The following is a 25,517-nucleotide window of genomic DNA, read 5'->3' as shown; positions in this document are numbered from 1 at the left end:
ATATGTATAGTCAAGTCATCATTGTATCAATATACAGAAGGGGTCTGTACTTCCCTTCTGCACCCTATGGGAAATAGCTATCCTTTTGGCTTCTATCAGTTTTGTCTACTCTGGAGTGTTTTTGAATGGAATCATCCATGATGTGTTCTTTGTGTGCAATTTATTTCAGTCCATGGAGAATGGATGACTTTGTGTCATTCATCCCAGGTGTTCTATGATTAGCCAAATTAAATAAGTCCTCAGAATGAGGCAGACAGTGTCCTAAGTGCTTTTCCTGTACTCCCTCCTTTACATTTCATACTGCTCTCAGATAGAACCATGGTATATCTTCCTTTCACAGTTAAGGCTCAGAAGTGTTACATAGCTTACTTCAAGTCACAGAGCTATTAAGAAATAGAGACAGGGCTGGGAATATGGCCTAGTGGCAAGAGTGCTTGACTCATATACATGAAGCCCTGGGTTTGATTCCCTAGCACCACATATGTAGAAAACAGCCAGAAGTGGCCCTGTGGCTCAAGTGGTAGAGTGTTAGCCTTGAGCAAAAATGAAGCCAGGGACAGTGCTCAGGCCCTGAGTCCAAGGCTCAGGACTGGCCAAAAAAAAAAAAAAAAAAAAAAAAAGAAAGAAAAGAAAAAAAAAGAAATAGTGATAGAATTCCCATTTGAGTCCAGTTAAGTCAAATTTATTCCCAGTTTTGTGTGTGCATGTGGGGTGTGTGTGTGTGTGTGTGTGTGTGTGTGTGTGTGTGTGTTTATTCACAAAGTTTGGGTGCTCTCATTTCCTATGAATAGTCCACAAGAATGTGCCTTGTCCTTCTCTGTCATAAAGTCTTTGCTGTGCATGCTTTTCTATAGATGACTGGCCTTGCCTTGCCTAGAACCACTGTAGAACTGGGAGTCAGGCTTTCTGGCCTTTACATGGGGCTTCTGTCTCCTGGCCTTGCCTGAGAGATCAAGTTCCCTAATAATGATGTCTTTCTTCTGCTTCTGGGATGTTATATTTGGTGAAAAAATGGGACATAGCCCTGTTTGTATGGCTACATTCCCATTCTCAGACTGTGGGGCTTTTGAAGGAAACACAGCTGCCACAGACTTTTCTCTCTTCAGCAAGTTTCCCAACATGTTGTCCTCCTACCTCCAGCCACACACACACACACACACACACACACACACACACACACACACACACACACATACACACACACACTATCCTCTGTCTGGGGTGAGCTTGGAGTGGCTTAGGCTTTGACAGAGTACTAGAGAGCATCTAGAGGTAGACGGAGAGTCTTGGCTTTGGGCAATTGCAGAACTGATTCTTGGGCTCACAGAAGTGCTCCTAAAACTCACCAAGACCTTTTTGTTTTGTAAATACATCTGCTGAAATCATATTTCCACTCTGTATAGCTTTCCTTCTAAACACACTATTTATGCCATGTCTCCCTGGGCTATAAACTAATCCATTACATTTGGATAAGATATAGAGAGTGGTAAATGCCCCCTTGCAGGCTGGAGAATTAAATAGATAATCTGGATCTGTGGCTCAGTGCGTAAGGTAATTGGTAAGAGGTTTTGCCCTGTTTCCTTAATGCAAATGAAGAGAGTAAGTAAAAACAAAAAGGAATGGGGAGGTGGAGGGCTGAACTTTTGTGAATGCTGGCATTTGACTCATACTAGGACAGGCAGAATATGATATTTCATCTAACCCCTGTGGGCTATTGCACCTTAGTGACTTCCTGTAATCAAGGAAAATCAGCATTTGTGCTAATCACACAATTGATTCTTACCCAGTGTTAGTTCTCTGAATGCTAAATTGTGTCTTGCTCATCACTGTATCCCCAGTGAACATGACTGTTAGCACATAATAGACATTTAATAAATATTTCTTCAATATTTATAACATTGGTAATTAGCAGTATGAAAGCTACTTGGGTAGAGAGCAGTTAGAATGTGACTACAAAGATCATAGACTTTTGATGTCAACCATTGCGCCTGGTGCTTTTTAAGTCTCTGGTAGATGTGATTCAGGATTCTAACAATTTAGCATTTATAGAGTCCAGGGTGACTAAACTTTGCATCTATCACTTTCTGGACCTTCCATATCCTCAATTCCAAGCTGTCTCCTTTTCTAAAAAGCCCTAAGCAAGAGGCATCATGGCTCTGGTGCCCACTGAATTTTGGAGGCAATGAACCAAATCCAGAGACCAGACTCCAGTGGACCCACGGAGGAGGAAGCCACAGATCTTTCAAGCTGAAGCTTGCTGTTAATCATCATTCCCCATGTCAGCCTCAGCATGGCCTCTGAGAGCACAATGTACACAAAATTATAATGTTATCACACAGGCTGGTGCCCACAGCGAGGGCAGCAGCTTAGGAAGGTGCACACCAGGGGCAGGAAGCCACAAAGGCCATTCCGAGGCTGCAGTCACATGTATTTATATTTTTAGCAGAGGGGGGCTGAAATACAATTTCCATGAAGATTGCATTATGGATTATTGCTTGAGAAAGCTTTGGCAAAGGATGAAGGGGAGCCTCTCTTTTCTGGAGGGGGCATTTTCCCTGCACAGGAGTGGAGCAGTGGAGTGGGTAGAGGGCTGCTGCTTCTATTTTCTGCAGATGATCAAGTGTGGTGGTTTCCTAAGCAAATCTCCACGGGATGGTGTATGTGTTTTATTTAAATGGCACAGGCGACTCCAATTCGGCAGGCAGGGCAGATGCTCTTACTCACATATTTTACGTGTGTGGAGACCAAAACTCAAGGACTATAAATGAGTGTGCCAATGGCACTATCAAGTTCAAGTTCTACAAGGTGTTGGTGGCTTCATCTATAATCCTAGCTACTCAGAAGGCTGAGATCTAAGACTCTTGGTGCAAAGGCAGCCTGGGCAGAAAAGTCTGTCAGACTTTTAGCTCCAATTAACCAACAAAAAGCAGGAAGGAGAGTTGTGGCACAAGAGGTAGAGGGCTACCCTGGAGTAATAAAGCTAAACAAGAACATGAGGCCCTTAGTTCAAGCCTCAGTGCTAGTATGAAAAATTTCCAAATTCTTCCACATAGCTTAACATCCTTGTTCTAGCCTCTGTCCATAACTCCAGTCTCCTCTTACAGCATGGCTTCATTCTCAGTGTACTCCATTTTTAGACCTTTCATGCATTATTCTTTCCTGCACCTGCACTTTGTCTGTACTACTTTTGTTTTTTTCCCTTGTGCAGTTTGTCCTCTCTACCTCATTCTATTCCTATCTTTCTAGGATGGGCCCCCTGCACTATCTATGTAATTCTGCACACCTCAACCTCCACCTCTGCCCTGGCACTACTTACTATCATTGTACATTAACTCTCATCTTTTGCAGTATACCTTGGTTTCTTAAGAGGAAACCTGACACCATGAACTCCTCCAGTGGGTTTACAAATGAGAGGATATAAAATACTGGGGTCTAACACCTCCTAAGAACCTAGCTCTGCCTGAAACATGCCCACATTGGGAAGGGCTAATCATCACAGCTGTTAGATCCCAAATTCAAATGAGACTCCAAAACCCTCAGTTAATAGGAGCTAGAAACTTTACTTGGCAATCTGCTTCTCATTATCAAGATAGTGAAAAACACCCTTGTGCTTAGGGTGGGGTAGGTTTTTATGAGCGGGGATTACATCATTGGTGGTGATTCAGTGACCTTTGAGTCCATTTGTTCTTTTTCAAAAACACTAGGCATCATAGCTCACAATAAGCTGCGAGAGCTGGCATCATACCATGGCTATTCCTGATTGGAGGGCATGGTGTCACTGGTAAGCATTGTTGTTGGGGTAAGTAAGCAGATTTCCAGAAGTAAAACATAGCCGTGAGCTAGGTTAGCATGACCATTACTTTTCAAAAGCCAAAACATAGCCTAAAAACAAAATGTAGCCTTGAGTGGGGGCAGTGTTTTCTTTTCAGAGATGACCCTCAGAAGCTTCTTCTTTAAAACATATCTTTGTTAGCAGGGCTTTCTGGCTAATACAGCAACTCAATACAGCCGGTGATAAACCTTAAGGTTGTCAGGGACCCTCTGTGAAGCTGTCAGCTTGGTGAACTTGAGTGAGGGAGAGATGCTGTTTTGCTTTAGCAAGAATGGAAAATTTTGCCTTTAATATTCAGCCATATTTCTGATGTCCTATTTCTGATTTTCCATTAGTCAATTTTATAATAAACTAAAGCAAGCAAGCTGGGTACAGAAGCTAAAATGGCAGTTAGCACTTCCTTTAGAACGGGGTGTTCTACTTGTGACTGGGTTCCATAACAGCATCCTCTCCTACCTCCATACTTTAGAAGCTCCTTTTCTTTATCTCTGAGGATTGTAGCTTCCTCCTTCACTTGAAGTTCTCATTGGAATCCATTTCCACCATCTTCTTTAAGCTCCAGTTTCCCATCAGGAAATGCAGAAGATGCTGCATGAAGTTAAAGACGGATTGTACTCTAAGGCACAGATGGCACAGAAACTTTGTTAATTCTTTGCAGAGTTCATTGAGAAGCTCCTGATGAGTGAGTGTTATGGTCTTATTTCTATGAAGACTAATTACAAAACACAAATCTTGTGCTTGTGAAAAACTTGAGAAATGGGCTTCAGGTAGCTTCTCTTTTTCTCATTAGATGACAAATAGCCTGAAAGCAAAATGCTCAGTACATGGAAAGAAGAAGTTTTACACTTCAGAGACATTGTGTTAATTCTGCAATCGGCCAGCTGTAAAAAACCACTGAGAATGTTGGACTTTATTTCAGAGTCATTTATGGAATGAAGACTTGCTGATCCCACTCTGTGTCAAGCACCGACACTCTGCCAGGCCTTGCTGAACACACTCCTGGATGCTGGCTCTCCCTCTCAAATGCCACTTCTACATCTGCCATGTTCATGTCTTTGCTTGTTCTGAGAATTATTGGCACTCAGATACAGATCCATCTTGTACTCATCTTTGTGATGTGGGGCTGGGACAGGCTCCTATTTCTTTGCCCATTGGCTCCTGCTTGGGCTCTTCCTCTTCCCCCTTGCTAGAGGAAGACTCCATAGCTTGATGTAGGGCAGACCAGAGATGCTCTGCCTCATGAACTTCCTGTTCCGTTCAGTAGTAAACTCAAGTTGCCTTCTCAACGTTGGCTTGCTGACAGTTTGGACTGGATCATTCATTTTTTGGAGAGAGTAGAACCCTGTTGTACATTGTAGGCTATTGTGCAGCATCCCTGCTCTCTGCTCATTAAATTCCAGTAGCATATCCCCGGATGTGATGATGAAGATTGTTTCCAGACATTGCCAAATATCCTCTGGAGGGCAAAATTATCCTGGCTTAGCATCATGGACTGACAAAGTGTAGACACCTTTCTTCCCCCCCATAGCAGCTGCCAGGAGAAAAAAAAAGTACATTTTTCCTGGCATTTGCAGACCCAGCATTGTTACACCTCTGTTAGACATGAAACCAAGTGGCTAGAAGCCTTTCAGAGTTCTGGACTAGTGAAGGAGCCCACCTCAGAGCTCAAAGGCACCAACCAGTTCCAGGTCAGTAGCACCTCTCCTTAGAGATCTGCATTTCAGACTACATATCAAGTCTGAGTTTTCTCCCTGTTCTTTTAGCTTCAGAGGATATAGATAGTCCTTGTAATTGCCATGTTCAGGATGCCGTATAGGTTTTTCCAAAAACTCGGTGTCACTGAGTTAATAATTGTATAGCTGCTTAGCACCCTTTACCATAAAGTTTCTATGATAAAATAACTGAGGTCATTATTTTCACCCTACATCCAATCAATGTTCCTTTCACATTGCTTTCCTTCTTCTCCCCATGCCCCCCCCTTTTTTTTTTCTATTTTCTTCTTCTCTATCAATATATTCCTGGTATCTTTTATAGTTCTGATGAACACCATTCTTTTCTTGACACTGTTAAGCAGGGCCACTGACTCTGTGTTAGTCTCATCACTCTCCTTTTGCTGCTATTACTTGTTACAGGTGCTCCTCACCTGAAACATAGTCCTGGATATATAACAGCTATCTCTCTTGCTACATTGTGAGCAAGAGCTACACAACATTTCATTTCTGCATCCCTGACACTATGGGATTGAATTAGTGAATGAATAAATGAATGGAGTACTGCATGACATAAGACTTCAGCTTCAAGTTTAGTTTAGTATTGTAATTTCCTCTTTTTCACTTTATTCCCGGATTGCTGCCCCGGAAAGATGGAGAGGAGGGTTGAGTGTTGAGGCTGCAAAGGTAGATCAGGTATGGACATGGATACTCTGACAATGTAGGGATATGCAGCAGCTCTTATAGGAAGTCTTGTAATTTTGTCATAAGAAGGTGAAATTAAAAAAAAAAAAAAAAACGACTCCACTGGGGAAGGAAGAGCCCTCAGAATGCTAGGGGATAGAATGACAGTGGAGCCACTCAGGGGATGCTATGTGGTGGGAAACCCGACAGGAGGGGTGAACACAGAGAGCAAGGCTCCCACAGTCCTGACAGCTCCATTCTGTAGGAAGCAGATTCTTTTTGTGGAAGAAGATGAATACTCTCTGCTATAGACAATGGGGACCAAGAGGAGGTAAGAACAGAAAGAATAGGAATGCAACAATCATCCCACATTACAATTACAGGTTGAATGGTTCAGCTGCTTTTTCTTTTTGGTCTAATTATCACAGTTTTTCAGATTTTGATGTATTTTTTAAGATAGGAAAGATAATAAGGAAACTGTCTATTTTAGCTTTTAAGGAGACTTGTGTGGCAGGCCCAAAAAACGATATGGACAATTCAGAAGAGTTCTGTGCCATTATAGTCCTTAAGAGAAAAGACAAGAGCACCCAGGGTGTGACCTCCACATCCTCTTCTGTGAGATATGGATGTAATGATATCAGCTTTCCTTTGTGTTCCAAGTCTTTTTGGAGAGTAAAATAAGACGAAGGAATACTTTGTAAATCATTAAGTGCCCATCAAACACATCTTCTCATTCAGCAAACACATGGTAAACTTGTCTGATAATATGATAAGACTATTGTCAGGTACTTGGGGGTGGGGTACAGTCGTGAATAAGACATGACCTCTCTCTTTCATATGCTTAGATTGACAGATGAGCTTTGACAAAGGTACTTTCCATCCCATGGGAAGAGGCTGACATAATTTTTAAGAAATTGCTACTAATATTACATTCAGAAAAATGAGTTAGTTGCACATGGCTATGACATTAAATTATCTATCTATCTATCTATCTATCTATCTATCTATCTATCTATCTCTCTATCTATCTATCTATTTTCTCCTGGAATGGTACTTGGAGGCAAGATCATAAGGTTAAAAAGTTCTTCTCTAGAGTCAAAACATGAGATGTTCAGTTCATGGTCTGCCACTTGATGACTGAATTTGGCAAGTCACTATCCCCTCACCTTTATCTGACTTCTATCTTGCTCAGATTACTTGTTAGTATATCAGCTAACAGAGGCTAAAGTTCTTTTAAAACTGTAACTTACTGCTAATATTGTGTAGATCATTTAAAAACAGGAGAGCCAGGTGCAGTGGCACGTGCCTACAATCCCAGATACTTGGGAGTGTGAGGCAGGAGGAGATTGAGTTTAGGTCATACCAGGCCATGGAGTGACACTCTGTAAGAGAAATGGAAACTGCTCTAATATTACCTTAGTAGCAAGGAATAGTATGTATCTGTGCTGCAATCAGCAATCACATGACAGAGACCAAAGACTCCTAACAATAACAGTTGCTGTCATTATCCTCATTTTATAAAGGAGGAGACTGGGAGACAGGGATTTTTTGCACATTTTCCCTGTGTACATGGGTGGCACTTAGAAACTGGCCAGGAGGAAATTTTGTGCTTGATGTGGTGATAAGTGATGCTCCTTCAAACTTTACTTCCCTCTCCCTGCCTCATGGATTTGTGATCTTCTATCTTTTGTTAAAACTTTATTGTCATGGTGATGTACAGAGGGATTAAAGATACATTCATAAGGTAGTGAGTAAAGTGCATTTCTTGTCGAACATTGTTCCCTCCCCCATTTTTTCCCACCTTCCCTCCTCCTCCAGGCCCCCCTGACCCGCCCCCAAGTTGTAAAGTTCATTTCCAACATAAGTGAAGTAAGCCAGTCCCTCATGTGTGATCTTCTCTTGAACTTCCCTCATGAAGAAGTGGTAGAGCAAGGATTTTTCTAGGCTAATGCTTGCATAGTGGTGAAGAATCCAGATAAAATGCCAATCCCCATGATGGAGTAATGGGTGTAATATGTCCCATTACGGATTTCTAAAATCCCTTTTGGTAATAGTATATTGCTGAGTAATATGGAAATGAGAAGGAAGTAGTGACTTTATCTTACATTTTGCCTGAGGCATCTGATCTTTTCCCCCATTCCAACCCTTTTGTACTTGGAATCATTTTCACCACGGAATCAGCTCAGTCCCTGACAACCACATCTTTGCAGGTCCTACTTTTCTGTCTGAAACATCCTCCTTTTCCCCAAATCTCTGACACAGGCCCTCTTGTTTATTAGGACCAGATCAAGAAGCCTCTTCCCCACAGATCTTGTCCTTTGCTCCCAGAAAGTAGCTCCTCCTCTGTGTGTCCAGCTTCATGACACAGTGTGCTTACTTCTTTCCATTCTTGAATCATAGGGAAGGGAGCTAGCTGCACAGGGTTTCCTTCTTTATCCTCAGTATGTGGTAGGTGCTTTGCATATAGTAGGCATTCACTTGCTGAGAGAACGCACAAATGAATGAATGAGCCAATGAAGCAATGCTTTGACACAGTCATACCAGATGTTGCAGTGATATTATGATGCAAGTGCATTCTCTTCTGTCCAAGTTGATACTTTGATTGAGAGAGGGAGAGGGCGAGGACAAGGGAGAGGGAGAGACAGAGATTTTTATATGCTCTCTAAAAACTGTGGCCTTCTTACTCCAGAGCTGATGGCATTCTCTGTGAGCTTGTTTGGCACAATAAAGTTGGCCTTCTACCACACATCTCACTTTTTTTTTTCTTTTAACTTTACAGTGCCTTTTTATTTTACTGGAAGGCAAATTCACTGCCTTGGAGAGTGTGTGTCCAGGAAGAAATCCCTTTGGGCAACTTGCCACATTTCATTTGTGCTCCTTTTCCCATTTTAGCCTGTCATTGAGTTATTTTGGGTAAGTACTGCTCTGGAGGGAAAAACTCAGCCCTGAGCAGGGGATGAAACAGAATGATGAAGGTGCCTGGCTCAGACAAAGGCAACTTATCTGTAACTGCTGCAGTCGTACATTTCAGCATTGTTTTCAGACTTCACAGAATATAGAGCCTGTGAATATAAGATGTCAGCAATTAGAGGTTTAGGTGGTGGGGGCACAATACTAAATGCAGGGGCCTTAATTCTAAGCAAACCTGATCTTGACTTTGCAACTTGCTGGCTATTAAGCCTGGGCAGGTACTTTAGCTTCTCTGAGGTTCTCTTTCTTCATCTCTAATATGAGGACAGCCTCACTTATTCTATGGGGATTTGTAAGGCTTATAAAATGCCTGGTGCATGCAATACCTTCAATAAATAGAAACGAACATGGTAATTGGCCCTCTCTTTTGTTTTGACCATAAACATTCACACTGAAGTATTTTGTTCTTTTCTTTATGGATCAGAACATCATCCACAAGTCATCAATTTAGTGTCCCTATAAAAGGAATTTATATTTCTATTATTCTTTACATTACCTATGTTGGTTTCAAAATCAAAGTGTGGTGTTTTGAGGAATCAGTAGATGCCTGAAAAATTGACAATGTGGTTGGAGTGGGGAGAGGGTAGAGAGGTTTGCTTTTGTGAACACTTGTAGAAGCCACCTCCGGCCTTGTTAGCTGGTCTGTGTGCTGCACTGTTGGTTTCAACATTCAATTTTGACTTAAGATTCTGCAGGTGCTGTTTGCCCTCTGGGGAACTGCTTGCACTGTGTCAGGTTGATGGTTCAGGGCCCAAGTATGACTCTTGTCAAATTTTAGATCCAAAGCCATGTAGGAACTTAGTTTCATATTCTGGAATTGTATCCATAGCAGCTGCTGTCAGGGTAACTATTACCAAGGGTAGCTATTGATAGCTTCCTTCCTGCTATGTGCCCTTCTAAAAAGTCTTAAATATACGTCCTTCCTTCTCCTCCCTCCCCTCTTCCCCCATCACTACCTGTTTGTGGTGTGGGAAGAAAAGGCCTTCTGCTTGCTACAGATAGTAGCCTTCCTCTATTTCTGAGCCATCATTGTGTGACAGTAATTAATACCTATGCTCTTGTCCCTTCTCGTATATAGCTACTATTAAAATTTCTCATTCACATCTATTTATTCATCAGACTTGTAATTCATGGTGCCTACAATCTGCTGCCCAGAGTGGGACGGAAAATTAATGGAAGACATATAAACATATAAACAAAGTAGTTAGTTAGGATAAGTGCTATGGAGAAGATAATACCATGGAGGGTAAGGAGCAAGGACTACTGTTACAGTGACCAGGAGAGGACTATATGGCACTAACTTTTAAGCTGAGTCTTTACTGACAAGAAGAGGCAGTCATGTGAAGACCCTGGGGGAGAGCATTCCAGCACTGGGACACACATCCTTCACTACAACTCTGAGATTGGAGACACCATGGACTAAGGACTGGAAAGAAGTTGGTTGGTTTGTCATGTGCAAGGAATACCAGATGAAATCAAAGGAGTAGGCAGGAATTAAATCATGGAGGACATTCAGGGCTACTATAATGGATTCAGGGTTTATTCCAAGAGAAAGGGAAACCACTAGCAGCTTTAAGGAAGAGGGGATATCTCATCTGGTGGATGAGGATGAGGGGGGATATCTCATCTCATTTGGGAGGTCACACTGGCTACTTCATGGAGAATACACTGCGGGGGTGAAAGCAACCGGGTTGGGGGGGGGATGACGGTTGAAAGCAGTGGTCTTGGTAGTCATTTGTTGTCAATTGGACCAATGTGCATGACAATTGATGATAGCGGCAGTTGCACAGAATAGATCAGACTGTAGGTGATCCTACAGTCCTAAAAGGAAGAGTCTTTTCTTTGTCAAGATTTAATGATGTAGATTATCTTCTCTGGCTTCTTGAATGGTGAAATATGTTGGTCATTAGGAGCAAAAATATTGGTGGCATTCTTTGGCATTTCGTGTGTGTGTGTGTGTGTGTGTGTGTGTATGTGTGTGTGTGTGTGTGTGTATGTGTCTAGATTTTTTTTCCTTGTTGAAGTTCTTGGGATTGAGAGCAAGACAGACTTGTGTTAGAGTCCTTGATCATTAGATGATAGTCTGGGTACCATTTTCAACTCTCTGCCTCTGAGCCTCAGTGCTCTCATGTATAAAATGGATCCAGTAATAATCATTGCTTCCTTCAGCTTCATGATGAAGTGTCAAATGAGATGATACTTGAGTATCTATAAAAATACCTAGTGCATAGTAGAAATAAAAGTTATTTGCTTTGAGTGGATTCCAAGGATTGCCAAATCATATGGTAGTGTTATTTTTTGAAGAATCTCCATTCTGTCTTCTATTAAAGGCTATTCCCATTTGCATTCCCACAACAGTATACAAGAGTTTCATCTTTTCCATAGCTGCACCAATGCTTGTTATCTTCTGTCTTTTTCTAGTAGCCATGCTAACAGTTCTGAGCTGATCCCATGTCCATTGTAGCATTATTCACAGTAGCCAAGATATGAAAACAACCTGAGTGCATTAGTGGACAAATGGATAATAACACACTCTGACATACAGACACCACATCCTCACCCAAGGGGATATTCCTCAGCCAAGAAAGGAGGAAATCCTGCCACTAGCATATCCAGGGATGAACCTGGAAGACATTATATTCTAAGTGACATAAACCAGACACAGAAAGACAAAGACTGTATAAATATGTAGAATCTACCTAAAGCAGAACACACCAAAACAGAGTAAAATGATGGTTTCCAGGAACTATGGAGGGGAGATGGAAATCAAAGGTACTAACTTTATGTAATGTAATACACTTGAACAACCAAAAGCATCATCATCTGTTGTTGAACACCCAGTGTGGGGCAAACATTATGCTCTACACATATTACAGTTTAGAGCTGAAATATGCCCCAAAGGTCACATGTGAAATGGGATGCTACTGTGAGATGGTAGACCCTTAGGAGGTGGGACCTAATTGGAGGAAGAAGGTCATTGTGCATGTGTCCTGGAAGGGGATATCGAGACCCCGGATCTTCCACCATAGACCTGCTTCATTTTAGGTCCTAAAACAGTGGAGTTGGCCATTCATGGCCTGAATTCACTTCCTTCTGTAAGTGGATTTTCTCAGGAATTTGATCACAATGACTGAAAGCTGAAGGACACTTACATCTTATCTACAGCATCATGTGGAAACATTAGCACATTGTAGAAAAAGATACTATTATTGTTCCCATTTTACATAAGGGGAACTGAGCCACACAGGTGGCGCCCAGACCCACAAATCTCAGTTCACACAACACTTTTGGGATTCCACATATACCAGGTATGGACTTTGCCCCACTAAAACACAAAATCATGTCATGGGAGCCCTCCCCAAGTTTTATTATGCTTGCTTCCACTTGTAGGATGGCACACACAGGCTGGTACTGCTGTACAGCACAATATGGCCATTCTGAGTATAGCAAGGCCTGGCCTCTGTCAGCTTCTCATGTGTAGACCACAGTCCTGCCCCTTACTGCCTCTGCTTAGGTCCTTTGTCAGTTGCTCTTATTTCTCATTCCACACAGTTTTCCTCCTTTTTCTCATCCTTCCTTTCCTTTCTCTGTTGCTTCGAGAGACATATTAACCTAGACATAAAGAGTATTTTCTGAAGAAGAGGCAGATTGGTATAATAACAACAAAGGCCTTTGTCTTTCTGGGGCTTGGATATGGACAGTGTGAAGAAGCTCCCCAACATAACTGACCTGGGTAGAAATTAGGATATTAATGTTCTCATTCAGGGGCTGGGAATATGGCCTAGTGGTAGAGTGCTTGCCTCATATACATGATGCCCTGGGTTCAATTCCTTACAGCCATATATATAGATATAGATATAGATATATTATATATATATAGATAGATAGATAGAGATATCTATCTATCTATCTATCTATCTATCTATCTATCTATCTATCTATCTATCTATCTAGATAGATAGATAGATAGATAGATAGATATATCCGGAAGTGGTGCTATGGTTCAAGTGGTAGAATGCTACCCTTGAGCAAAAAAGAAGCCAGGGATAGTGTTCAGGCCTTGAGTTCAAGCCCCAGGATTGGCAAAAAAAAAAAAAAATTCTCATTCAGACTAAAATCACTTCTGGGTGACCCTAGCTATATCATGTAACCTGGCTGAGCCAGAGATTCTTTCCTGCAAGATGATGCAATCAAGGCAGATACAGAAACAAAACAGAGAACTTGGGTTGCATTTTAGACTGACTGCTTACTAGCTGTGTTGACTAGTGACAGTCATAGGCCAGTTTTGCATATGGAAAATGAGGACATACACATGAGTTGTTGTAAAGATTAAATTACATAATCCATACAAGGCACTTGGCACAATGCCTGGAGTGTCATAAACACTCTATAAATCTTAGCTATTAGTAATGACCATCAGGTTAACAGGCCTAATGATATAAAAGCTTCTTGCAAACTCTAAAGCATTGTATAAGTGCTAGTGATTACTAGTTTGGGTGATGATTGTTATTTTGAAAATAAGGGAGAAAGAACTTTTGATCATCTTTACTTGCCTACTGATTTTTCTTTAAGTTTTGTATTTATCTCCCCCAATAACATGCTATTAATATTATATGAACTCCTTCCAGGGCATTTTTGTTCCAGAATCTACAGCATCAAAGGCCATTCCATTGCCTTCTATTTACAGAAACTGGAAATCAGCCAAAAGGCTGTGTAATTTCATTTTACCCCTTGCTTTTCTCATTGAACTTGCTGGTCCCTATCTAAATGAACCAAGTGGCGGAGCTTTGAATTCTTTCATCAATAGCTCTGGCAAGCAAGGGTATTTTGAGATTAAAATGCACCCACCCTTCTTCAAGAAATAGAAATGCAACTAAATGGCAGAAAAATACTGAGATGGAAAAAAAAAGCAGTAAGGAGAGAAAATGCTCTGTTAAGACGTCATCCTATTTGTGTGGTGAAATTTGTGTGGTGCAAAAATACAGAGCTGGGTCAGGAGGTTGCTATCTTTTGTTTTGGAACTAGCAGTCTTGCTCAAGGAAGGTAAGTAATGTGACACCCTTTGAAATGTTGGTATTACAGGGAAATAATAATAGCTTATAGGACAGCTGTGTTATTTCAGACTCTTATTGTAGGTAGTTTTTGTGTTTCAGGGACCTGGATTTTGACCTTCTTTATATTGGATCCACACAATAACAAGCACTGTTATTGCCTGCCTTCTCTGCCAGGCCTCCAAATGCTATAGCTCTGTCCTCTAAGTGAGTGATACAGCCTTTGGATGCAAACAGAGCTCTCAGATATATCCAACTAGACTCCATCTTTAATCACCAGGAACTCCTGGTGGTAAACATTTCAGGAAGGCCTCAGAAACAAAGCAGTTATCAGTTGATTTAAACCAATACCTGCTGTTATGTGGAATGCTCTTTTGAAATGCTTTGGTTGGTTTAAGATACACTAGTAAGGTGAAAAACTGGACAGTTCCATTTATATCCCCCCTCCTTTTCCCTCAGTGAATGCTTCTTCAGGTATGTTTCTTTTCCTCCTGTAGGTGACAATTACTAGGAAGTTAGGGGCTGGATCAATTGAATACTTTTAATCAAGTCACTTATTGAGTCCTACTGTGTGTGTGTGTGTGTGTGTGTGTGTGTGTGTGTGTGTACACTCTGCTAGATGCTAATAATTCTCTATTCCTACCATGAACTCAGTTTCTAAAAACTTCTGCCTGTTACAGAATTTTCTGGAGCACTTATTAGAACTGAGATTGCTGGACTCTGACTCCCAGAATTTATGACTCAATGGGCCTGGGTGGGAATGCTGAGAAACTGCATTCTTGATGCTGATGCTGAAGTCCAGTGAGTGCTTTGAGAACTCCTGGCTTATATAGTAAGAAGTATAGGCAATTGGCTTATATAAAAGCCAGCCTGAGAGAGGCATTGCAATGACGACATAAATAACGGGCTAAGACTACAGGGAGAATGGAGCAATCAATGGATAGTGGGACAATTTGGAAAAGTGGACAGAGCCAGGCAGTTGAGCAAACTTTGAGATGTACGAAGGAATTTGGCAAGTGGTAAGGCTACAGGAAATGCTGTGAGATCCAGAAGGTCAAGGGGACAGGAAATGTCCAAGGTGACCTGAGCCTCCTCTCCTTCCCTGGTATGAAAGAGTAGAATAGAGCAAATATTTAGATCCAGCAAAATATCTTTTCCTTTTGCATTGGGAAGCAGTCGTTTTGGCCCTCCTGGGGGTCATGGGGAGCAGAAATGAGACTGCAGTTTTAATGACCATGCCCATCTCCTCTCCATCAGGACTGAAGAGAATCCATTTCCTACAGAAACAAAAACACCATCACACAGTCCCCGCAGGGAACCTCAAAGAAATTAAAAATGGAATTAACAGTTCATCTGGAAACTCTCTTTTTAAAAATCATATGCTTAGCTCACTGTTCCATGAAAACTGTTTCTGAAAACCCTGCTTAATACTGCTAACATCCTATTTTTGCTTCATCCTCCTCTGATGGAGGGACAAAGGGCAGTCAGTGCCAGGGGATAAATGAGGTATGGCAGGAACTTGGCAGGACAGATGAAGATGGTGATAGTGCAGCCCCAGCCCTCCATGGATGAGGCAGGAGTGTCCACAAGCTCCCTGGATGAGGGACAGAGGCAACAGAGGAGGCTCCTGGAGCTTGTGAGGTTGGCTGAAATATAAACAGACAAAAAAGATAAAGGGAGCCTATATGTACAAAGGCAGGCTGATTAAATAAAGGCCAGCATGTTCTGAAAACTGAGAGTAGCTCTGTCTGATTGGAGTCGGATGAGATCAAGTAAGAAAGCCAGTCAGGAAATGAAACAGAAGGGTCTCTCTACAATTCAAAAGATTGGAATTCTGTGGATATGCCATGTTGGAACATACCTCTGTGCAATCTGTTCCCTCTTCCTAGAATACTTCTCCTACTCTCACCTCCAGCTCCTATTTGGAGTCATTTCCTTGGAAAAGCCTGTCCTGTCCCTTTTAAGCTGACTTTCCTCATCTTCTATGAGCTTCTATTGTGCTCTGTATTTCCTTATAGCATGTTCTGAACACCCTGTAGTAGAATTCCAGATCCTCCTTTACTTATTATTAATGGTGTTTCTCCCAACAAACCCATTAAAATTGAAATATTGTAAGTCAAAACTACATTTATGTTTAGCCTTTGAAGGAACCTCCACACTGCTTTCCAGAGTGGTTGAACAAGTTTACACTTCCACCAGGGTTCCCTTTTAGTCACATCCCACCAGCATCTGAGGTTATTAGTTTTCTTGATAATGGACACTTACTTACTGGAGTGAGGTGGAATCTCAATGTTTTTTCTAACATGCATTTCTTTTATGGCCAGTGATGTTGAGCACTTCTTCATGTACCTCGTGGCCATTCTCATTTCCTCAGAGCTAGGGAAGGGAAGGGGAACATCAAAATAGAGAGAAATTGGGTAAAAATGAACCAATACAACAGTAATATTTAAAAGACAATATGCTGTAAACCAACTGTACAACTCAGGTGTGGGGTGGGGAGGGATTGGGGAGTGGAGGAGGTGGGAGAAAAATGAGGGAGAAGGTTACCAGTTTGATAAGAAATGTACTCCCTGCCTTACGTATGAAATTATAACCCCTCTGGGATGTGGCCCAAAAGGAACCCTACTACATTGTTTTTGGGAATGTAAACTTGTTCAGCCACTCTGGAAAGGAGTATGGAGATTCCTCAGAAGGAATCATAGAGCTCTCCTATGACCCAGCAGCCCTACTTTTGTGCATCTACCCAAAAGATTATAAACAAGAACACAGTAAAGCCACCAGCACAACAATGCTCATCACAGCATAATTTGTCATTGCTAAAATATGGAACCAACCCAGATGCCCCTCAGTAAATGAATAGATTAGGAAAATGTGGTACATAGACACAATGGAATGTTATACCTCTATCAGAAAGAATGGCATTGCCCCATTCGTAAGGAAATGGAAGGACTTGGAAAAATTTATACTAAGTGAAGTGAGCAAGACCAAAAGAAACATGTACTCTATGGTATCCCTCATAGGGAATAATTAGCACAGGTTTAGGCTAGTCACAGCAGAGGATCACAAGAGCCTAATAGCTATGACCTTACAAACACAAGATGATGCTAAGTGAAATGAACTCCATGTTATGGAAACAAGTTATATCATTGTTGTAATTATTTTCAACATGCCATGTGAAACTGTAGCTTTTTTTTGTTGATGATCCTCTTGTATCCCCTGCCTCTGGTTGCCCCCATTCTATCACTGTATCTCATCTGAGTACCCTGGGTACTGTATATACTGGTATTAGAACTAGGGAAGGGAAAGGGAATATCAAAATTGAGAGACAAAGGATAAAAAGACAAACGACTCCAAAAGCAATACTTACAAACCATTTGGTGTAAACCAGCTGAACAACTCACCGGGGGGAGAGGGAAAGGGGGAGGGGGAGGAGGGAAATGAGGGAGGAGGTAACAAATTGTACAAGAAATGTACCCATTGCCTTACGTATGAAACGGTAACCCCTCTGTACATCACTTTGACAATAAATAAGTAATTGTTCAAAAAAAGAAACTATAACCTCTCTGTACCTCTCTTTATCAGCAAATTAATTAATTAAAAAATAATGATGTACTGAATCTCTTAGATTACCAACACAGTGCACTGCAGGGTACTAGCTGTGTCCTCTTGAGTCCTGAGGCTGACTGAAAACTTCCCAGCAATAAGAGAGACTCATACTACATTTCACTAGACCAGAAGCTCAAACATCAAAGCATGGTTTCAACGAAATGTGCATATTATGTTTTTGTCACTGTGAAGTAAAAAAATTGTAAGTTGAACCATCATAAGTTGGAGACCATCTTAGTTGATCACCTTCCTGTTTCACTAATCATATTGATTCAGTCACTTATTAATTCACATTAAGGATGTCTGTTTATTTTATTTTATTTTATATTTTGGTTTTTGAAAAAATAAGAAAGCAAGGGGTGGAGTGAGGGGCTTGGAGGGAGGGAAAGAGGGATAAAAAGGAAGGAGATAACAGGTATGACAAGAAATGTATATGTATTCATTACCGTAAGCAGGTAACTGTAACCCCTCTGTGCATCACCATGACAATAAAAACGAAGTTCAAAAAATTCATTTAATGAAGACATTTTGCATACTGAACCACAAGAATATAAGCAAAATCATTATGCTTGTCCTTGGCAAGCATAGTTCAAGTCAAGACAATGGGAAGATGGCACTTAAGAGGTAAGAACAACGTGATTATATAAATCAGTTTTCCTAGTTCTCTTATATTGCCTGATGGGGCTGATAGAGAAGCTAGAGGTGGGGCATTTGCTCCAGGATACTGGGTCCCAAAGCCTCCTATTTCCACACTTCTCTGAATGTTTCCACTGTTCACTGCTGTGATGTTGTTCAGTGGTGGTGGGAAATGACATTGCTTTCAATGCAGGTGCTCCCTCACCTGGAACATAGCTACGTGCTCACATGCTCACTTCCAGAATCTCTGCGAATGTGTCATTTCCCTTCAATGTCATTGATGATGATAGAGCATTTCCTAATAGTTGAGGAAACGAAAGAATAGAATTTTCCTTGTAGAGTCATCATTTGGCATTTGGACCCAACAATGATAATTTGCCTTTCTATATAAAGAAGTATATAGATGGTCATTATTAAATGTTTGGAATCAAGGATGCTCAAATGTGATAAGCACTCTACAAGAGGTAAAAGAAAAAAAAATAGGCCACTACAGGAATGCCTATTTGAGGATAATGATCCTGAAGAAAAAAGCAGGTTCAGAAAAGAAGGGTGTACTAATCTTTGTCCCATTATAAGGATTAGAGAATCTTAAGGTTATTGTTTGTATTTATTGAGGATAATAAATCCTCTTTCCTTTGGTTATATGGGGCTTGGAACTCAAGGCCTCCTGCTTGTTAGGCAGGTGCTCTATCAACTTGAGAAAAATCCATGCTTTTTTTTTGGATAGAGTCTCATGTTTTTGTTCCAGCAGCCCTGGACCACAATCCTCCTTCTTATAGCTCGGGCATAGCTGAGATTATAGGCACAAAGTACTCCACTCAGCTTATTGGTTGAGGTGTGATCTCGCTAACCCCGTATTGTCCATGTTGGTCTTGAATCACAATCTGATCTGACTTTTTAAGTAATGGCATTGTAGGCATGTACTACCACAACTAACCTTTTTTCTTTCTCACTATCACCCCTCAACACAATTCTTATTCCATTTTTGTGTTCTAGATTGCCTTAATCAGTACCCTTTTAAATTGTATTCCTCCCTCCAGCTGATCTACAACTCACAACCTCATTGAGTATCTGAAAGTACATATATTTTTGGGCCATACCACTACTCAGATCTTTCTGAGACTATCCATGGATTGCAGGGTTGAGGTTACATGCAATCTTGTCCCTACTCAGTGCTCCATCACCATAGCCCACTTGTTCTTCCCTGAGCCTGGCTCTGCTTCTGTGCCAATGGTCAAGTAGCTTCTCCTCCTGGGGAATGCCATTAACATTCCTCTCTTACCCAGACTCCTACATTTTCTAGTGGTAATCTTAATGTCTGTATATTTTTATGGAATTACATAACAAGGGGTTATTCCTTTCTCCTTTGGAGTGCAAAGTACTTAGGGAGGGGAATCAGCTTAGACTAGTATGAGTTTGAGGTCTGAGATTTGTGGGCTACTATTTTGGGCCTGCCATTTTCTATGAGCAAGTTACCTTTTTGAGCACACTGTCTGTGCTCATAAAGTGAAGGTGGAGAAGATGTTATTATAAATGATTGTGAAAATTAAATGAAAGAACACATATAGTTGGGGTTCGTCAAGTGTTTGTAAATAGGAAAATGTATCAGGTAAAATTATTTTTTATGAGTAGCCACAGTATGCACCCTCGTTGTGTACATAAGATTTTTTATGGGCTTTGAAATATTTGGTACATTTCTCACTTCTCAGGCTCCTTCACCTGTCAGATGCTGTCACTAATGCCTCATAGTGAGGATTAGAGAGAATAGCTATGTCAGGAAGGTAATAGTTCTTGATCAATTGGATAAATGGAAGTCTCCCCAACCCCCTTGCACTCTGTGCAGAGAAACTACCAGTTGCCTAGTAGGTGTTCACAAAGCACTTGTTGAATCCAGTGGATTTGAATTCTCTCCAGCCTCTGGGTTTTACCGGCTTTGAAACTCATGCTTTCAATCTGTCACCAACAGAGTAGGAAATGCAAATGTGAAACTTTGGAAATAGCTTCTGCCTGTTATAAATCTAGTGTTACAAGAGCCTTGGCTGTGAATAGCAAGCTCAGCTTTTTTTCTTTCTTCTTCTTTTTTTAGTATTTGGTTCAATATTAATGCAACCTTAGGCATCAGGAGGCTATTGTGCATTGACCTGCCTAATGTCTGAGGTGCTGTGGACATGGAGGTGTGGGACACAAGGGTGGGATACATGATAATACTGATACAGCATGAGAGGAGACCCCAGGCTAAGTTATATCACTCATTTGAGTGCTGAAAAGAAAACTGGTTGGGGGTGATGACCCCCCACAGCAATCTTCTTACATATAGCTGTTTATATATTTACCTCAGTTTCTATGGTCTGAGGCACTATTACCAGAGGACCTTTTGTTCCAGATGAACTGCACCCAAATCAATTGTCTGAGAACTGGGCACTGCTATATTTTACTGTGACATCAAATATACATGTTACCTTGTTCCTCTTTTCTTCCCCCTCAGCAAACACTTTGTTGCAGTGATCCAAGTATACATGACAAGTCTCTGGTGGTCTTGGCATTTCTGCCATCCTACCCTGCATTTTACACATGAGCAAACCGAGCCTCTGAATGGGTGACTGAATGGCCCAGGATTATACAGGGCGTTGGTGGTAGAAATAGGATCAGAACCCAGTGGTTCACATCCCCTCTCAACATTCCATGGTTTCTGGTTGTCCTTCCCAAAGGGTGGAGAAGATACTAAGTCAAGTCGAGAGCACATTTTGCATGCTTTGAATAGCTCCACCAAATCTTTTACCAGAATCTACTGTTTCCATGTTATATCTTTGCTTTGGCTGAATGCAGAATTTCTGAAATTATGTTCATCTGATACTCTATAAATGAAAAAATGGTTTGTGGCCAAAAGGAATTGAGAAATAAATCTTACCCCCCCCCCCATGTTCAATTTTTAGACTCAAGTGAAGGCAGCTTAGTCCAGGCAGACTTTTGTCTAGAAATTTCTTAACTTTGTTAACATCTGTCCTTTCAAACTGATTTGTAAATGGAAGCACACACTCTGTACTCTGTAACACATTGACTGCTATAAGTACCTATCTGGTTCCCAAATGCATGTTGGAAGATGGTTGATGATATCTAGCATTCTCAATATGTTTTGCTGTGCAGAGATTATGGTGATTGTTGAACTTTTAAAACTTTTTCATACCAATTATCTCTTGAATTACAACAGCTCTAACTGACGGCAATAAATATGTTTTCCCTCACAATACAAAACAAATGAATAAAAAATTACTCACAAGCATAGAGGCTTGAGATTAGTGTGTGGTTTCTGACAATGCATATTATGCACCTGTCCAAACCTCTTTCTCACAGGAAGCCATTTTCTTGGTCCACTTCTACTGCCCAGGCACTCTTGTTTCCTAGGCGTTGACTCAATAATAGACTTTCATTTCCCATCCATTATAGTAGGGCTTGAAAGTATGTGTCCTTTCAAAACCCAAATGTTGAAACATAAACCTGAAGGTGGCAGTGATAAGAATGGGGCTTGCAGAAGGTTTGTAGGTTGAAAAAATTCAGCTCTCATAGATGGGATTACTGCCTTTGTAATAGAGACTTCATATTGCTTCTTGGCCCTCACATCTTTTCTAACATGTAAGGATAAAGCACATATCCTTTTATATGAAGAGATGGCAAGAAATTGCCATCTTTAAAATAGAAATTACCTAACAGCAAATTTGCTGGCCTTGTGTCCTTCCTTCCTTCCTTCCTTCCTTTCTTCCTTCCTTCCTTCCTTCCCTCCTTCCTTCCATCCTTCCCTCCTTCTCTCTCCCTCCCTCCTTCCCATACTCCTTCCCTTCCCTCTCTCCCTCCCTTCCTTTCCTCCTTCCTTTCTCTCTCCGTGTGTAGTTGTGTGTGTGCATGTGTGTGTGCGTGTGCATGTGTATGCGTGTGTGTGTGTGTGTGCAGGTACTGGGGTTTGAACTCAGTCAATACTTGGGTGTTGTCTCTTAGCCTTTTCACTCAAGGATGGCACTCCACCATTTGAGCCAACCACTTCTGTCTTTATGCCAGTTAATTAAAAATACGTGTCTCATAGACTTTCCAACCTGGGCTGGTTTTGAACAACAGTCCTCAGATCTCAGCCTCCAGAGTAGCTAAAAATGCAGATGTGAGCTCCTGGTGCCCAACTCTGCTGGCCTCTTGATTTTGAACTTCCCAGTCTCCAGAGATGTGAGATCTGTATTTCCATTATTTATAGGTATTTTGATATTGCAGCTTGAATGAATTAAGTCACTATGGAACAGCTAAAGCAAATAAAGCTCTGGCAGAGGAAATGATGGGACCCAGGTAACCCAACTACTTAGTTGTAGAGCTAGAATCAGAACTCCAAAGTTCTGAAAAACCTGTTGATGACGAGGACTGTGTGTGCCTTGGGGATGTGACTGTAAAACCAGACAAAAAGAGTTGGATAGAAAGTGGTGCCTTGCTCAGGTGGTAGAGTCCTAGCTTTGCGTTGAAGAGAGCAGGGGCGGTGCCCAGGCCCAGAGTTCAAGCCTCACAACCGATTAAAAAAAGTGTTCTAAAAAGAGTGGGATATAAAGAAGGAGGATTTAAAATGCCCTCAAGATGAAGTTGGTGATAATACTTCTTACCAGGCCCATGAAGACTAATTGTATCTACTCAGGCCCTCAGGCCAGTGGTCCTGCAGTTCCTGGATACCTAATATGACTGGATCAAGTAGCACACTTGGAAACTTTATGGTCTGCTGACCTAGGGGGACCTGCTTGATACAGTAACTTCATCTATTTGAAAAACACTTGAGCTCTGCAAGGATAACAGGACAATTAAAAAGATCAATCAACGCACTGCTCAATCACTAAGTAAATGAATCAAAGAGAGGAGTATGGATGAGACATTTGCCCTGGAAACCTGTTGGCCGGCTCAGATCTGAGATAGTCCTGTCCCTGAAGCTAGAAATGGAGGAAAGGGACAGACATTATGCTCTGTTTCTCTCTCTCTCTCTGTCTCTGTGTGTCTCTGTCTGTCTCTCTGTCTCTGTCTCTGTCTCTCTCTCTCTCTGTCTCTCTCTCTCTCTCTCTGTGTTTGGTGGGGGTAACAGTCCTGGCTGAGGCTTGAACTCAGGCCCTAGGCTCTGTACTTCAGCTTTTTTTTTTTGTCCAAGATTAGCACTCTAACATTTGAACTACAGCTCTACATCTGGCACTATTTATTGATTGACTGAGTGATTAATTGGAGATAAGAGTATCAGAGACTTTCCTACTGAGGGCTAGCTTTGTACCAGGATCATCAGATCTCAACCTCTTAGGTAGTTATTATTACAAGTAAGAGCCAGAGTCTCCAATCATGGGGTGTGTGTGTGTGTGTGTGTGTGTGTGTGTGTGTGTGTGTATGTGTGTGTGTGTCTGTGTGTGTGTCTGTGTCTGTGTCTCTGTGTCTGTGTGTGTACATGCGCACATTTCTAAAAACTAATAATAACCTATTCAGTTTTCAAAGTTTACCAAAATGAATACCAAGAAACAAGTCCTTGCAAAGGGTTGGTCACGGGGAGATTGACAGATGAATGGGAAAAGCAGGGCAGAATGCAATCAAGAATCTCAGTATCCTACAAAATTAAGAAATAGGGAAAGAGAGGGTTGGGAAGGATGGATGGGAATGTTGAAAGGGGTGATATTGATCAAGATGCATGGTGTTGATATGCTGCTTTGTAAAATGACAACACCTTGGTAAAACTACTTAAAGATAATACAACTTTTTTAAAGAACTATTAGTAATCTATTAGTTTATGGTATGTAGATAGAGATACACCCAAGACAGTATAAGCTCATGGGAGTATATGAAAGAAATCCCAGAGAAGACTTTGAATTGAGCATCAGGAAATTGAGCTCACATTATTAAAGGGCAGGAGGGTCAGAGCTGATATCCGGGTTATGCTAATCTACTTTAATTATGTCATCCCAGAGGACAGCAACTACTGCCTCTATCTCCAGTCAGGCTGCAAGCCAGCTAGAACCATTCAACCAGGAGCTAGTGTTTGAGCCTCATCCAGATCACATCACCAGCATGACTGAGTCTCCCTCCCCTCTCCCCCCCCCCCCCCCCCCCGCAAGTCCACCCAATGAAGAAAGGCCCTTTGGGAACACAGCTTTTCTATGGGTGGCCATATTGGCAGAGAGGAGTTTTGCTTCTCATAGAGATGGCACACACATCCTTACAGAGATCTGCCTGTGAGAGAGGGAGAAGGACAAGGCCAACCCACTTGTAAGACCGGTGTGTTGAAAACAATGGAACCTTCTGAACTAGGAGTCATGGACTGGCTGGGTTTGCTTTTTGTTATGTTTTGGAATGCTCAAAAGGCTTCTCTCAGCTGGGCCTTCCTGCAGGAATCCTGGGGGTATACCCAGCTGGGGAGGGCTGGTACAGTTCCCTTTGGCATTGTCTGTTACCCAGCAGGCATGATGCCGTGGTCTAGCAAAGGGGAACCATAGGCAGCCCTGCCAGGCAGGGACTTTGACGTCTTTTCTTTCTGGATAGCATATTCTGTGAGAAAAAGCCAGACTGATTTCATGCCAGGACCAAAATCAGTTTCATGCTTGAAAGCTCTCTCTTTTTGAGAAGCCATAGAATGTCAGTGGGAGGAAGGGGTTGTGATAATGGAGCCCAGTGTTCCACAAGCTTGTTTTATGTATTTATTTTTTGCCTTTCTTGTCACTTCGTGGTGACTGCCTGCCCTTCTCCCTCCTCCTGGAGTGCCCTTCTCCCTCCTCCTGGAGCTTCTGATGGAGATTTGAAGTTGTTTCCTGACATCTCTAAAGCTTGTGCTCAGTAGCACTGTCTGTAACCCTTCACCTCCTTAGTATTCACACCTATGAAATGGGCCAATTGTATCTCGCATCTCCTTAGTCATGCAATAGAGAGTGTACCTCAATGTCCCATTAGAAGTATGCAGTGATAAATAATTATATTGACTATCATAGTGTCTATCTCAAAGAGGTTTATTACAAGAAAGAAGGGAATGTGTATCAAGGGGGA

Source organism: Perognathus longimembris, chromosome 7, assembly GCF_023159225.1.
Source record: "Perognathus longimembris pacificus isolate PPM17 chromosome 7, ASM2315922v1, whole genome shotgun sequence".
Lineage (NCBI taxonomy): Eukaryota > Metazoa > Chordata > Mammalia > Rodentia > Heteromyidae > Perognathus > Perognathus longimembris.
This window is presented reverse-complemented; position numbering follows the sequence as displayed.